Source organism: Macaca mulatta, chromosome 7 (genome assembly GCF_049350105.2).
Source record: "Macaca mulatta isolate MMU2019108-1 chromosome 7, T2T-MMU8v2.0, whole genome shotgun sequence".
In the NCBI taxonomy this organism is placed as follows: domain Eukaryota; kingdom Metazoa; phylum Chordata; class Mammalia; order Primates; family Cercopithecidae; genus Macaca; species Macaca mulatta.
Window position 1 is genome coordinate 34,709,355 of NC_133412.1, and position 16,786 is coordinate 34,726,140.

General features: G+C 47.2%; 2 protein-coding genes and 1 pseudogene across 10 annotated transcripts in view; 2 read left to right on the forward strand and 1 right to left on the reverse strand.

Annotated features, from left to right (window-relative positions):
- Positions 1–16,786, forward strand: part of MYZAP (myocardial zonula adherens protein) — a 338,107-nt gene that overhangs the window by 56,223 nt on the left and 265,098 nt on the right. The gene's annotated exons all lie outside the window — the stretch shown is intronic.
- CGNL1 (cingulin like 1) overlaps positions 1–16,786 on the forward strand; it is a 175,425-nt gene that overhangs the window by 28,500 nt on the left and 130,139 nt on the right. The gene's annotated exons all lie outside the window — the stretch shown is intronic.
- Positions 2,276–2,375, reverse strand: LOC114679804 (U6 spliceosomal RNA; annotated as a pseudogene).

Genomic DNA, 16,786 nt, shown 5'->3' on the forward strand with positions numbered 1-16,786 from the left:
TCTGCCTTAGATTAAGTTACTCATGGGGACCTTTTGTTTTTTGCCATCTCACCCCCAGGAAGGTATTTCCCAGCCCTCAGTGCAGGGGTTTAGGGCTACAGACTTGAATCATTTTGACAAGACAGCAGGCAGAAGACATCGGAGATTCTAACTGCATACATGCATTATTTCAAATGAAAATATAAGGGGTGGGCACTTTTCTGAATCTTCTAGAGAAATTGGAGGTGGTGGTTCAAATGATGTCAGAAAAGGCCACCATCGAATCCTTTGCTATCGTTTGGAGGCTGTACTTTCCACAGTGCTTGCCAGGACTTGATGTCAGGGAAGTCTTTCAAGGAGCCTTGATTGCCAGCTATTGACGAAGGGGTCTGTCTGCTCAGTGGCAACCTCCATGGTGGTCTTGGCCAGACCAGCCTGCCCCTGACTCATGCTAAGCTTTGTCAGCCAGGTTGAAACACCCCTCTTTGGGGCCCAGGACAACGTGCTGGTTTCCTGGAAGCATTTGGGCCAAGACTCTGCCGCTAAGAAAATGATACTGTTTTTGCAAGCATGGAGGTGTGTTTAAAATGCTTTCCCCGCCCCCAACAACAGTAAAGTTCCATGCAAAGAAATAGGAGGTTAAAAACCACCTCCCAAACCCAGAAAACAGAATGCAAAACCTGGGAGGCGAATTAACTCTTTACTGATGCCAAGGAGTTTATTTCAAAACAGGATTCATTGACTGCAGGGATTTGGAGTCTGCCCTCCTGTGTGCCCACTGAGAGCAATGGGCAGAGGCTGACCCGCAGCCCTTTGTGGGGAAAAGTAAATTCCATGGCAGACCTCAGTGGCTGAAGGCTCTTTGCTTCTCCTGGAAATAATTAGAAAAATACATACTCTTTGAAAGGCAACATCTGGCTGGCTGGAGGCAGGCTGGAAAATACTCAATCTAAATAGATGGAGGTGACATTGTGCAGAAGGAAAGAAACATCCCGGGGGAGTGTCCGGTGGGTTTTAATGGCCGTGTCTAGAGAGGCACCCCTGCTCTGTCCCAGGGCTGGCTGCTTCCCTGGATCTGGGGGTTGCCCCTGCCTTTTAGAGGACAGATGCACAGCCCCAGAGCCCGGTTACCTCCTCTGACCCCCTCCAAGCCTTCCACAGAGGAAAGGGGCCTCCCATAGCACCAGCTGATGCCCAGAGCTAAGAGTTTGCTGCCCAGGGAGTACCCTGGTCTAGTGCTGGGTGTCAGACTTGACTTTCCATCTACTTCCAGTGCAATTCAAAGTGTTGATTGTGACTGCTGGAACTGTCTTTTCCTTCTCAGCCCTTTCTCAAGGCTGCCTGTGTGCTTGTTCTTATTAACCAAGCCCAGAAGCCAGGGACCTGGAAGCTTGGCAGTATTTCCAGGAGAGTAGCTTATTTCTCTCACTTGCTTCTCCCTCCTGAGCTTGGAAGGGCCCAGCTTTGGACCTCTTGAAACACCAGGGCAAATTTTCCCCCCTCTTTCAATTTACATCTACCTGCTGGTGAAAAAAGCAGAACAACATCGTCATGGATTTATGAATGTTCGGGGTTTTAAAAATGTTTTATAGCATGTAAGATATTTTCAAGTGAAGAATGCAGTTCTAATAAATTCAATGAACCTGTCACGGGTTTTCTGAAACCAAGTTTCTATGAAAAACTATGGTGTTGACATGTTGAAGGTGCTTATTGAAGAATATGGGTCCTTGTAGTGAACATTTTTGCAAAGGGTGCATCTTCACACAGAAATACTTTCACTAGCAGCTTTGTTTAGTTATTCTGCAGCTACTTGACTGTGGGTTCCCAGAGAGCCCTGAGGCAACCTTTATAAAAGGCTTAGGTTTGACTTCTCTTTGGTCAGTTCAGCTTTTGCGCACCCTAAGAAGGCTCAGAGAACACCAAATTTCTTCCAAGTAAAGAGGTTGTGGAGTAAATCTTTGGAGGATCTCAAGAGGGGCAGCCTGCTTTTGAACAGTCATTAGCCTAATATGGGTAAATTCCTATTAATCATGTTGAGAGGAGACTTGGTAATCAAGTTCGTGTGTAATTGGGAGATTAAAAGGGCTGGGAGTCCTTGGAGCTGTAAGACCCCTGAAGCTCCAACTCTGCTACTTGCTTGCTGTGTAATCTTGGGTAAGAAATCACTTGACCTTTCTGAGCCTTGATTTCCTTGCCTGTAAAATGGGAATACTAATCATTGCACACCATACTATCTTTCTATGTGAATTAACAAAGCCACATTTGTATTGGTGCTTTTTTTTTTCATTTCTTTTCTTGAAATATGAGATGCTTCATGAGTTTGCATGTCATCTTTGTGCAAGGGACATGCTAATCTCTGCTGTTTTAATTTTAGTGTATGTGCTGCTGAAATGAGCCTGTATTGGTGCTTTCTAAACTGTAAAGTGCTGTGTACACATTAGGCGTTAAGATGATGGCTGCCTTTTTCACTTCACCCACCCCATTGCCTCCATTGTCGAAGATGACATCAGCATCATTGTTTCCCTACTCTGGATGGGGGCTGCTGTCTGTCTCACACTCTGAATCGGGTGTCTCATTCCTCCCATCACTCTGCCATTGACTTTGGGCTACCCTTAGGTGCTGCTTCCAGTTTGGGAGCTGTGTGTGACCTTTGCGTTTTCCGGCCTTCAGGTAAGATTTTTTTTTCTTTCTTTGAGACAGAGTCTCAAAGAAAAAAAAATGGGTTTTAATGGCCGTGTCTAGAGAGGTAGAGAGGCACCCCTCTGTTGCCCAGGCTGGAGTGCAGTGGCGCGATCTTGGCTCACTGCAAGCTCTGTCTCCCAGTTCATGACATTCTCCTGACTCAACCTCCCAAGTAGCTGGGACTACAGGCGCCCACCACCACGCCCGGCTAATTTTTTGTATTTTTAGTACAGATGGGGTTTCACCATGTTAGCCAGGATGGTTTTGATCTCCTGACCTCGTGATTCACCCGCCTCAGCCTCCCAAAGAGCTGGGATTACAGGCATGAGCCACCGTGCCCGGCCAGATTTTCTCTTTTCAAATCTTTCTGCTATGATACTGTCTAGATTCCTGAATTTCTGTGACATTCTTTGATCCGTCATTTGCAATCTCCAGCTCTTTCCTACCTTTCAGTGCTGTGTGGTGAGCTTGGTGAGTGGGGAGCAGAGAGGGGCTGCGGACCCTGAGAAGGCAGTTCATTCATAGGGCTCTTTCTGTGCCTTCTAATGTCCTCCTCCCTCAGCCCAGATGCTGAGCCTTTCCCCAGGGCTCTAAGAAGACAGGAACACTCGTATAAGCTATGGACCCTTTATTTCTTTTCTTTTTTTTTTTAACTTAGTGGTCCTACAACTTACGTTTAATACAAATGAATGCTTTTTATTCACTTAATACCAAGTGCCCCCTGTGGGCCAGGCCCCACTTTCACCCTAAGGATACAGCACGAAGCAAAGCAGAGGCAGAGAAAATCCCACTAAACACACAGGCGAGGTGCATCAGTGGGAGATGAGTGCTAAGAGGAAGAGTGTGGCCAGATGAGCTGGAAGGTGCGGATGGGGCGGAGAGAATCCTACCTGTTGGCAAGGCCTTTTCTACGAGGATTTCTCTGACCTGAAGGAGCCTCCAGAGCACGGCTGCCTGGGGGAAGGACACGGGGAAGATGGGACAGGGATGCTGAAGGCCCTAAGGCATGAGGCCTAAGGGCAGGAGGCTGCTCTGTGTGTTTTGGCAACAGCAAGGAAGCCAGAATAGCTAGAGGAGGGAATGAGGATGGGGGTTCTAAGAGAAGGAAGGCAAAGCATGCTGGACTTTGCAGGCCGGCCTAAGAGTTTTCTTCTGATGGGAGGTAGAAGCCAATTAAGGGTTCTGAGAAGGGTGGAGGTGGGTGGCTCAGCTAGGAGCCTAGTGAAGTGGCCTAGAACTTTCTGTGGAATTTATTCTGCAATCCTGCGAAGTGGCAGTGGCATGGTAACATGGAAGAAAGAGTAGAGTAAGTGGTAGTGACTGGGTTCTGAGATGGGAATGAAAGCCTGGAGTGAGTGTCTCAGGAAACCAGACGCCGGCATGGCCTAGAGGGCCCTTATCTCAAAACTGTGTTTAAAAATGGCAAACACATGAGAGCATGGTAAACTCACGTAAGTACTGTACAAATCCAAAAAATTTTTAGCGAGTGTACTGAATTAATTGCCAGTGATCACTAGTGCTGGGCTCTGAATGCAATCTGAAATAAAAATTTTTTTTCCTGAATGTATTTATCAAAATACTGAGTGCTTACCAAATACTAGTGTTTACTGTACTATTTGACCTGTACAATCAGTTTAAGTAAACTAACTTAAATTTATGACTATTATCTTATTCCTGATCTATTCACAGGTCACTTGGAAGGTTGGGCCATCTGTTCTTCTGGCATGAGTTTTCCCTCTGATGGGGGTAGAATTGGTAACTGTTGAATCATCTGATTATTGCAGACAGACGTCCTGTCACTAGCCCCTGCTGTTAGGAGGTGGGCTTCCTGAATGGCTTTCTGTATACACGAAGAATTTCAAGACCTTCCGTTAAGGCGGTCAGAGCTAAGTTTTAGCATTTACAAGAGGTCTTGGCTGACTTGCTATAACTTACAGCAACCTGATGTTTGGACACCTTTTCCTTTCTTTTTTTTTTTTTTTTTTTTTTGAGACAGAGTCTCGCTCTGTTGCCCAGGCTGGAGTGCAATGGCGCGATCTCGGCTCACTGCAAGCTCCACCTCCCGGGTTCACGCCATTCTCCTGCCTCAGCCTTCCCAGTAGCTGGGACTGCAGGGGCCCGCCACCATGCCTGGCTAATTTTTTTTTGTATTTTTAATAGAGATGGGGTTTCACCGTGTTAGCCAGGATGGTCTCGATCTCCTGACCTCGTGATCCGCCCGCCTCAGCCTCCCAAAGTGCTGGGATTACAGGCGTGAGCGACCGCGCTCGGCCTCCTTTCTTTGTTTTTAGTAAATATGATGAGAAAAAAGACTCCTCATCTGTCTTGTTTTGTGAATTACTTCTATTATTACTCAAAAAAAAGTTTAAAGAAATAATTGTGAAAAAATAGATTTTGCCAGGCACAGTGGCTCATGCTTGTAATTCCTGCAGTTTGGGAGGATGAGAGGGGAGGACTGCTTGAGACCAGGAGTTTGAGACCAGCCTGGGCAACAGAGTGACACCCTGTCTCAACGACAACAAAAAAATAAAAATAGCCAGGTGTGGGATGCATGCTTGTAGTTTCAGCTACTTGGGAGGCCGAGTCAGGAGGGTCACTTGACCTTGGGAAATTGAGGCTGCAGTGAACTGTGATTGTGCCACCATACTACTTCAGCCTGGGCGACACAGTGAGACCCTGTCTCAGAAAAAAGGCAGGGTGGTGGGGCTTGACAATTTGTTCCATATCTGAAAGTATTAGAAAAAATTACTCTAAAAATTTTTTTTTTTTTTTTTTTGAGATAGAGTTTCACTCGTGTTGCCCAGGCTGGAGTGTAGTGGCATGATCTTGGCTCGCTACAACCTCCACCTTTTGGGTTCAAGTGATTCTCCTGCCTTGAGATCACACCTCCTCAGTAGCTGGGATTACAGGCGCCCACACCACGCCCAGCTAATCTTTGTATTTTTAGTAGAGACGAGGTTTCACCATGTTGGCCAGGCTGGTCTCAAACTCCTGACCTCAGGTGAACCACCCACCTCAGCCATGCCCAGCAGAAAAAATTACTCTCTTTGGTAATTGCAAAATATGTGGAGGTGAGAGGGTGCAGTGGAAGTTAGGAGTTAAGTGACCTGACTAAATATCTGTGTCCTGCTGAAATCTTGCGTAAAGTAGGATGCTTAGGAAGAAAATCGTCTATCCCACGAAGCCATTTCCCATAAACAGCTGAAAGCAGAGCACACCGTTGTGTTTATTTGGGTAACAGGAAAACATAGTTAGGTTTCTCAGGGGCTCCAGACCTCAAGGATGATGAACACACACATTCGTACACAGAAGTCACTTCCTTTGGTAGACATCCTTATCTTGAATGCCTCACTCAGAGATGAATCTTTAAACAAATGTGCACTGCCCAGGTAAGCCTTTTGGAATCAAAGAATCAATTATTCAAGAATGTGACTTTTAAGCCCCAAAGCAAAGTTTGGACAGTTTTCCTAGAGCCAAACCTCTGGATATTAGTGCACTTTTCTGGGATAACATAATTTAATTTAATTTTAGTTTAGTTTTTTTTAGAGATGAGGTCTCCCTGTGTTGCCCAGGCTGGTCTTAAACTCCTGGCCTCAAGCAGTCTTCCCACCTTGGCCTCCCGAGTAGCTGGGACTACAGGCTTGCACATGCACCAAGTTCATTAGTGTTTTTTTTTTTTCCATCAATCAGTGCAGGGGTTCATAGACACCCTCTTTATAAAGAGGTATGCTCTTGAAATTGCCTTTAGGCCAGACCCAGTGGCTCACGCCTGTAATCCCACCACTTTGGGAGGCTGAGGCAGGTGGATGGATCACTTGAGGTCAGGAGTTAATGACCAGCCTGGCCAACGTGGTGAAACCTTGTCTCTACTAAAAATACAAAAAAATTAGCTGGGTGTGGTGGTGCGTGCCTGTAATCCCAGCTACTTGGGACGCTGAGGCAGGAGAATTGCTTGAACTTGGGAGGTGGAGGTTGCAGTGAGCCAAGATGGTGCCACTGCACTCCAGCCTGGGCGAAACAGTGAGACACACTCTCTCTCTCTCTCTCTCTCTCTCTCTCTCTCACACACACACACACACACACACACACACACACACACAAAACCTTTTGATTTCCTACCCTCAGGCATGTGTGCATTCATTGAGGACATTAGGAACTAACCATCGCGGAGATTAAGGGTGCACTCAGCCTTCCAGGAGCTCGCCATCTGCCGTGTGCAAGTTGATAAGTTAAGGGACAATCTTGGTGTTTGGTTGGGCTGAGGCCAGCACTAGGGGTGTGTGTGTGTGTGTGTGTGTGTGTGTGTGTGCACGCGCATGTGTGCTGAGGGAACAAAAGGTCTGAAATCTAGTCCAGGGGAGAGTCAGCAAGGTAAGGCCTGAGGAAAGTGGGCTGGCAAGCTCAGGAAGCAGAGGGGCTCTGTGCATTTGGAGACGTGTGAGTAGGTGCAGAGCATGCACAGGGGAGGCACATGGGCTGGACACGTCCGGGGCCTGGTCTTGAATTCCATGCTGAGGAGCTTGTGTTTTTATCCTGAAAGCAAAAAAAGAAAGAAACCACTGAGTACTTTTTAGGCTGAAGTACAAATTTGAAAAGATCACAGTGGCCATGGGGAGAATGGGTCAGAGGAAAACAAGCCTGAAGGCTGAGGGTCAACTTAGAAAGCCAAGGCTGTAATCCAGTTGAGATATGCATATCGCTGTAATTAGGGCTGTGGTATGGGGTGGAGAAGTATGGCTGAGAGGTTTCAGGAGGCAGGATCAACAGGAAGCATTCACTAACTGATGTGGTGTGAAAGGCAGAGGGAGAAGGTAGGATGCTTGCAGGTCCTCAGAGGGCATGGAGTTGACTGTGATTCCATGTACCATGTATGTCAGGAGCTCTTAGGAAGAGTCAAGTGGGCCTGGGACTGTTAGGACTTTTAGACATTTGGAAGCTGCTAAAACAAGAGTAGAAGTTCTAAGTTGAGTCTAACCAGAGAGGAGTTCTTACAAGCAAAAAATAGAGAATTAAGTCCAATGAAACTGCTGCTTGGTTTGAAAAGTCAAGCGGGAAGGGAATGATGAACAGGAATTTCTCTGCAGAGCGTCTTCATCTGATGCCTAGTGTGAGGACCTCGCCCTTTGCGAGCCTGACAGATGGCAACGATCCTTCCATTCTGGAAGATTAAAGGCACAAGCCGTTAGCCCAGAAGGTACTTCAACCGAGATGGTTTGGGGTCCTGACCAGTGAGAACTCACCACTTCGAGGAAGTGGAATCCTGTCTTAGTTGAGGGGATCATTTGCAGCGTGAGGACCAGGCTGGAGGTAGCCTGGTCTAGGAAAGGAGGCAAGAGAGGACTGTGGAGTGAGACAGACTTCGTCAGGATCCCAGGTCTGTCAGCTGTCAGCTTCACAATCAAATTACTTAAAGTCCTTGTCCTTCAGTTTTCTCATTTTACATGTCATTAAGAAGATTAAATGTGAACCTAGGCAAAGTGCACAAAACAGTACCTGACTCATGATAGCTCCTCAGTAAACCCTAGTTCCTTAGTTGATATGGAGGATGTTTTATACCACTGTTGGGCTTTATTTCCTACCCTTGGCCTTCTGACCTAAATGAGGCTTGATCCCTAGGGCTGACTGCCATCTTCTCTCCCCTCTTCTAATCCATGTCGCTGGCTATGTCAGCAGATGGTAGAGTGTTCTGGAAGCCTTCCCATCACCACCTCTCTCTAGGCAGGCATTTTGACTGTCTGTGTGGTCCCAACATGTGTACGCGTGTGGAGTGGGGAGGAAGGAGTGAGTATGAAGAGGTCCAGTAACAACAATTGAGAGAAAGAACAAATAAATTCGGTCTACAATATCTGAGGCTATATTATCGGCTACACTGGTTTTTCAAAATGCTGAACTTCTACCTCTTCATTCTCTCATGGCTTATAGGGAGTGCCCTTCAAATCTTCTATTAATCAAGATGGATTTGTGTTGCTTTAGCTTCTTTTCTCTCTTGCTGAAAAATAAAATGCAATCCTTAATAAGAGACTGAAGTCCATCACGTTTGTATCTTGTCAGATTCAGTGACAAATCGGAGAAAAGTCCGATTTGCTTGAAAACAAGATGATAAATATGTGGTGTTGGTGTTTTCATACAAGAATCTGAAGATAATCTGTAACAGCTTAGAGAACATAATTGTTCCTGTACCACAAAGACCACATTTTTTAAGAAAGAACTTTTGAAGGATCTTACTAAAATTTATTACATTTATACCATGTTGGATGGTGATATTGGCCATGTTTTCTTAATATCCGAATATGACTAAAGAGTGTTATATGTTGGACTCCATCCATAGACACAGAGACTTCCCTGACATGAGCCAGTCTCAGAGTTTTCCTTTTTAGAATATGAGCTTATTTTCTCCGGAATCATCACAGCTGTCTAGAACCTTCCTGTTCCACCTTTCTTGGATTCACTGCTGGCTTGATATTTGTTCACTTGGACGTTCTCTCGTATACCAGCCGTGCTCTCTCTGGGGAGTCAAAACCAGATCTGGTTGTCCTTGTCCTAAGGGAACTTGCAGTTTAGCTCTTCTGATATTTGTGCCATGCACTGTCCAGATCCCACTAGTTTTCTTCTCCTTCTTCTTCCTCCTCCTTCTCTTATTCTTCTTCTTCTCCTCCTCCTCCCCCTCCTCCTCCTCCTCTTCTCCTCCTCCTCCTCCTCTTCTCCTCCTCCTCCTCCTTCTTCTCCTCCTTCTCCTCCTCCTCCTCCTCCTCCCCCTCCTCTGCCTCCTCCTTCTCCTACACCTCCTCCTCCCCCTTCTCCTCCTCCCCCTCCTCCTCCTCCTCCTCCCCCTCCTCCTCCTCCCCCTCCTCCTCCCCCCCCCCTCCTCCTCCTCCCCCTCCTCCTCCTCCCCCTCCTCTTCCTCCCCCTCCTCCTCCTCCCCCTCCTCCTCCTCCCCCTCCTCTTCCTCCCCCTCCTCCTCCTCCCCCTCCTCCTCCTCCCCCTCCTCCTCCTCCCCCTTCCCCTCCTCCTCCTCCCCCTCCTCCTCCCCCTCCTCCTCCTCCCCCTCCTCCCCCTCCTCCTCCTCCTTCTTTTCCTGCTCCTCCTTCTCCCCCCCTTCTTTCTTCTCCTCCTTCTTCTTCTCCTCCTCCTCTTTCTCCTCCTCCTTCTTCTTCTTCCTCCTTCTTCTTCTCCTTCTTCTCCTTCTCCTTCTCCTTCTCCTCCTCCTCCTTCTTCCTTCTTCCTTCTTCCTTCTTCTTCCTTCTTCTTTCTTCTTTCTTCTTTCTTCCTCTTCTTCGCCTTGCTGTGTCACCCAGGCTGGAGTGCAATGGCACAGTCTCAGCTCACTGCAACCTCCACCTACTGGGTTCAAGCAATTCTCATGCTTCAGCCTCCCAAGTATCTGGGATTACAGGCACCTGCCCGCACACCAGGCTAGTTTTTTGTATTTTTAGTAGAGATGGGGTTTCACCATTTTGGCCAGGCTGGTCTCGAACTCTTGACTTCAGGTGATCCACCCACCTCGGCCTCCCAAAGTGCTGGGATTACAGGCGTGAGCCACCATACCTGGACCAGATCTCACTAGTTTTTTTTTTTTCATTCTCTTTTGACGTGGAGAATTCCATTGGCCTTTGGCTCAGCTGCTGTATAGAGCTTCTTAATATTTTACAAAACTTCGCTGAGAGCCTTGGTGCTGTCTTCCACCCCTTTCCTGGTCCTGGAAGGTTACTTATTTTAAACAAGAGCATCAAATACTTCTTGGAAAATTCCATCAGCGCTCATATTTTCTGTGTTGGCTGTCGATTATCTAGCATTCAAAGCCCTGCTAACGTTCAGAGCCTCCTGTTGTGTGACATTCCCAGGTTTCCTTTTGGGACAGGTTTGGGTTGACTTCCTTCCTCTGCCAAGAGGGCAACCAGCTGATGACAGTTTGGAGAGTTTGTATTGGCATCAGATGGGTGTTGGTGATGTGCCTGAAAGTCACTCCTGAGATTCTCATTTATTTCTGGTCCAGGCTGGAGTTTCATAGGCTGTGGATGTTAGTGGGTGGCCCGAACCACCCTCATCCTAGCTGCAGGCGGAGGCAGCTTCACTCCACAGGGAACCTTTTATCCTCAAGACCTTTTCTGTACAGATAAAACATGGATAAGATCTGGAGAAAATCCTTTGTTCTGTGGTGGCTCTGCGTCCTCTTTTCTCTTACATGCTGTTCCTCACTGTGCTCCCTTCTGGCCTCTTTGGTGTGATTATCTTGATGTTGTCTGTATCTGTTAAGGGATAATTGTTGACTGAGTAAATAGGAGATGGCATCTTTGATTCTCACATTTCCCAGGAACCTGGCTGATGCGGGACTCCTTTCTCAAACCTGCCTGTGAATGGATAGCCAGGCCCTGTTTGCCTTCCTCCAACTCATGGGGAACTCATTGTCTCCTGAAACAGCCTGGTTTATCTTGACGCATCTCTGTGAGAAAGCTAATTTCCCCCTTTTGATTGAAGTGGAGTTTGTGTCCCTGGCACCTCTACTCTGTGTTCGTTGTTCTAACCTTTGAAGTCATACAGAGCAAGTTTAATCTCCTTTTCACATGACAACCATTCTGGTATTCATGTGTGATGAGAGTTGATTGTGCTTCCAGCTCTGCTCCCCTCCTTCTGTACCCAGTGCCATCTCTTAGTATCCCAGTTTCTTTTTCTTTTTTTCTTTTTGAGATGGAATCTCACTCTGTCGCCCAGGCTGGAGTGCAGTGGTGAGATCTTGGCTCACTGCAACCTCCGCCTCCCCAGGTTCAAGCGATTCTCCTGCTGCAGCCTCCTGAGTAGCTGGGATTACAGGTGTGTGCCACCACGCCCAGCTAATTTTTGTAGTTTTCGTAGAGATGGGGTTTCACCATGTTGACCAGGCTGGTCTTGAACTCCTGGCCCTGTGATCTGCCTACCTTGGCCTCCCAAAGTGCTCGGATTAGGGCGTGAGCCACTACACCTGGCCGCCTTCTTTTTCTCTTTCTCTCTTTCTTTTCTTTTCTTTTCTTTTCTTTTTTGAGACAGTGTCTCGCTCTGTGGCCTGGGCTGGAGTGCAGTGGCATGGTCAATCATGGCTCACTGCAGCCATGACCTCCTGAGCTCAAGCCAACCTCCCAGCTCAGCCTCCTGAGTAGATGAGACTACAAGGTGTGCAACACCATCCCTGGCTAATGTTTGTATTTTTTGTAGAGATGGGGTTTTGCCCAGGGGTTGCCCCCAGGGGTTGCCCAGGCTAGTCTGAAACTCTTGGGCTCGGGCGATCCATCTGCCTCGGCCTCCCAAAGTGTTGGGATTACAGGCACAAGCCACCGTACGTACACCGGCCAGCACCTCAGTGTGGAAACCACTCTTTCCTGGCCACTCTTTCTTTTCTCTCTTTTCTTTTAAAAAATTAACAGAAATTTTACTTAGAGGATACGCATAGCTAACTAGGTTTCTTCCCATACCCTCATTCAGTGATAAAAAGTAGATCAAACACTTTCTGATCCCTCGTGACCTTTTTGACCACCATATTACTTGGGTAGATTTTTGTGGGGGTTCTCTACCATCGGGCCTGCTTGGCCGCCACAGGGCACCTGCTTGGCCTTTTCACCCCCGAGTGTTGGCATCAGTTTTACAGGGAACTTTCTGTGGCTCTTTCAAGGAGATGCCTCCAGTGTCCCATTTGCAGTCACATGAGGTGTGTTGTAGTACCTGGGGCTGTGGATCTCATGAAGTCATTTGTAATATTCTAACAGAAACGGAAAGTCTTAAAAAAGCCTCAAGTGACTTGAAGGCACTATGTGAAGAGAAGGTTTACTAAAGTGATCTGGATGTAATATAATCTGGCTGCTGTTTTTTGTAAACCAGACTCTTGCTGATCAGCCTCAAGCAGAGGGGGCTGCCTATGTCAGCTGGGCAGGGAGCTGACAGCAGCACCAGCTGGTTCCCTTTGCTAAGGGGGCTGCTGGGCCGGTGGCCCCTTCATCCTTCGGGCTCCCTGCATGTTCCTCGGAGGCTCTGAGGAAGGCAAACGGGACTGGCCGTCCATCACAGGCAGATTTGAAAAGGGAATCTAATGTCAGCCCGGCAATAAGGGCAGGTTTCTTGCAAATCCGAGAGTCGAGGATCCCGTCTCATATTTACTCAGTAACAGTCATCCCTTTATGTATACAGAGAAAATCAAGATAATCGCACCAAAGATAAGCTTAGGGGTGAGTGCGGTGAGGAACAGTACTTAGGTGAAGAGACAGGCTTCTGAGACAGCTGCGTGGAGTTGTTCTGGGCTCAAGGGGAGTCTGCAGTGTGGTTAACTGCCCTGCCCTGTTGAAACTAGATGTGTTGTTTCCAGAGGTCACCGTGGTATTTGCCAATCATCTCACACCTTTTTAAAACCAAAACAACAACAACAACAACAACAAACAACAAACCAACAAAAACAACCCACCAAAACCAAGATTTGCTTTCACGTCTCATCCACCCTACAATCAAATGATTGGTTTCTTAGGCCCAGGTTAGGGTTAGGGGCTTTAGATTCTCCTTATTAAACCTCATTTTTGTTAGACTTGATCCATGATTCCAGCCTACTCATCTGTTTGATTCCTAAACTCTCATATATTGCATTGTCTATGTTTCCGAAGTTCTAGTGGTTAAGGACACAGGCTTTGGGGGTGAGAGAGAATGGGCATAAATCCCATTCCACCATTAAGTGGTTGTGAGGTTTTGGGTAAAGGCACAGTGAAGAATCTTCTGGGGCGTTTGACAGAGCAGATGAATGGTGTCTTATGGAACCCATGGCAGGAGGCAGCAGCCTTGGGAAGTTAGAACTGGGAAAGCTGAAAACAAATACATCTCCTTATCTCATCCCAGCTTCCATCTGAACATTTAAGTCCTTTTTCTTTCTTTCCTGGAGGCTGACTCTTCCATCTACATGATAGGCAGAACAGTGTATCTCCAAAGATGCCCACATCCTAATCCTGGAACCCGTGATGATGCCATCTTGCACAGCAAAAAGGATATGCTTAATTTAAGGACCTTGAGCTGGGGAGATAATCCTGGATTATTTAGGATAATCACAAGAGTCCTTATATGGGAGAGAGGGAGGCAGGAGAGTTGGAATCCAAGAAGGAGATGTGATAACAGAAGCAAAGCCAGAGAAGATGCTACGCTGCTGGCGTTGAAGATGGAGGAAGGGACCAAGAGCTGAGAAATGCAGGTGGCCTCTAGAAGCAGGAAGAAGCAAGGAGACAGAGTCTCCCTAAAATCAGGAATGCAGCCCTGTTGCCTCTTGATTATTTGTATCATTTTAAGCCACTAAATTGCTAAAAGATTCCTTCCCTTAAGGCCTTCCAGATTCTACCCACCCTCTTTTTTTTTTTTTTTTTTTTTTTGAGACGGAGTCTTGCTCTGTCACCCAGGCTGGGGTGCAGTGGCCGGATCTCAGCTCACTGCAAGCTCCGCCTCCCAGGTTTACGCCATTCTCCTACCTCAGCCTCCCGAGTAGCTGGGACTACAGGCGCCCGCCAACCCGCCCGGCTAGTTTTTTTGCATTTTTTAGTAGAGATGGGGTTTCACCGTGTTAGCGAGGATGGTCTCGATCTCCTGACCTTGTGATCCGCCCGTCTCGGCCTCCCAAAGTGCTGGGATTACAGGCTTGAGCCACCGCGCCCGGCCCTACCCACCCTCTTGCAGTAATGAGTTCTCCAGCTATCTCTGAGCCCCATTTGGAGGTGGGGTTGTTCCTGCCTTCATGCATTCTCCATCAGTCTTGTCTCCCTCAGTGCCTGGCACGGGCCCAGTGTAGAGCGTGCTCTTGGTAAATGTCCGTGGAACCAAAGCCCCCAAGGGAAAGCTGATGATGCCTTTCAGAAATCCAGCTGCATGATCACGGTTCTTTGGGCTCCTTCTGTAGTAGCCCTGCCAGAAAACGGAACAAAGTTAGTCTCTCCTGATTTTCTCCCAGGGAACATCCAGTGGGATTAGTGATGGTGGCTGCTTCCCTGAGTGTCCCTTCGCCGGCTGTGGGATCCCCGCTCTGGAGCCTCTGTGTTGTGAGTGCACCTGCTCTCTGAGACTGAGCTACTGTTGTCTCTGTAGTCCTCACATATCAGAGATTAGATTGAAAAAACCCACAGAAATATGGATTTGATGCCTTCTAGTTCTTGAGTGTACTGCAATTGAAAAGGTACTTCCACATTCCTGATCTCTTTTAGTCCCTGTGTTAGCCCCTTGAAGCAGCCACCCCCTCTTCGATTTGCTCAGCTTTTTTTCTTTTTTAATTGTAAGGATGAGAGTAACAACTTCTAAGCTGTTTACATGTGGGGTTGGAAACCGACTATTCTCTTTTTTTGGTTCAGAGTTACGGGATGGTAACTTGCTCTCACTGCTTGTTTAGGCAGAAGATGTTTCTGTTCCCAGTGCTGTTGGAACCCCAACTCACCACCTCTTCAAAGTCATCAGGAACACTCTCATTTTCCTCTAAGAGCGCTGGCTAGACCTTTGCATCCTGCTCTTCCTTCTACTTAAGCCAGCATCCTCTCATGACCCCTCTATCCCTGCTGTTAAGATAGCCTTCTTGGTGTCTGGGCCTACAGCTGCCTGCAGCCATCTTGCTTCTATACTCCAGGAAAGCCTACAGACTGGCACGCTGCTCTCAGAAGGCACTTGGTATCACAGTGTCCTGGGAGCTTGTCTCTACTGCTGGGGTTCACACACAGATGCTCAGTCAATGCTGGAGGGTTGGTTACCTGGAAACCACATCCTCAGCCTCCTTTCTCTTCATGATCCTCAGCAAGTGGTCCCCAACCTACAAACCAATGAGTTCTAAAAGCTTATTTTGCAATTAATTGATTGTTTGGAGTTAGGATGCATCTTCCTGAGGATTCAGTGTCATAAATGGTGGTTAGGTTCCAGGCCCCCAACCAACATCTATTCCAGAGTTCAGCTACAATAGTAGCTGTGGTATAGCTGAACTCTGGTGTCATGAAGAGAGTGGTCTTTGGACTCAGACAGGCCCTGATGACTTCTGGTTCTGCTCTATCTGGTGACCTTGGGCAAGTGATTTAACCACTGAGCCTCAGTTGCTTCACCTGCAAAATGGTGATAATTAATACTTACCTGGCAGGGTTGCTGAATAGTGCATATAAGGTGCTTAACATAGTACTTAGCACTTGGTAAATGCACAATGAATGCTCAGTATTATTTATTACTGCACCATTACATACCTAGTTTGTTTAATAGCACCAAATACCTAATCATTGTTTATACTGCCCTTTCTCCCTCCCCTCCCCTCCCTTCCCCTCCTCTCCTCTCCTCTTTTTTCTTTCTTCTTTTTTGTTCTTACCTAGGCTGGAGTGCAGTGGTGGGATCTCAGCTCACTGCAGCCTCCATCTCCTGGATTCAAGCAATTCTCATGCCTCAGCCTCCTGAGTAGCTGGGATTACAGGTGTGCGCCACCACACCAGCTCACTTTTGTATTTTTAGTAGAGATGAGGTTTCCTATCTTGGCCAGGCTGGTCTTGAACTCTTGGCCTCAGGTGATCCACCTGTCTTGGCCTCCTAAAATGCTGGGATTATAGGCATTAGTCACTGCACCCAGCCTATACTGCCATTTCTATGGGTAAACTGACTCCAATGTCAAACTCTACATTAGTCACTCAGAATTGAAATAGTGCTGCTTTTTTTTTTTTTTTTTTTTTTTTTTTTCCTTCTGGGGATTCCAGATTGCTGGGGAAAAGGAGTCTCTCTCATTCATTTATTCATTTAATTCATAAACAATTGCATTATGCCAGATATACGGGGGGATAAAGGTGAGCAAAAGCCAATATAGCCCCTGTTCTCGTGGATCTTACAGATAGATGATGGAGACAAATATTAATTAAAACAAAAATCATCGAAATGTGAAAATACAGCTGCTGTGAAGGAGGGGTGATGGGAAAGGGTCTAGGGAGGTGTTTCCTGGGTACTGGGTGGGTCTCTGGATTGGTTCTTTGTCACTGGGTGGCAGACACTGTCTTCAGCTAAGGGGTACAGAGCTTTGACAGCACTGGCTTTACATACGAACGGGGCGGAGGTGGCTTGAGCCTTTGGCGGTTGGTAGTAGAAGCAGCAGTCCAAGTTGTCTGAGATGTTGGGGACACCATCAGAGACA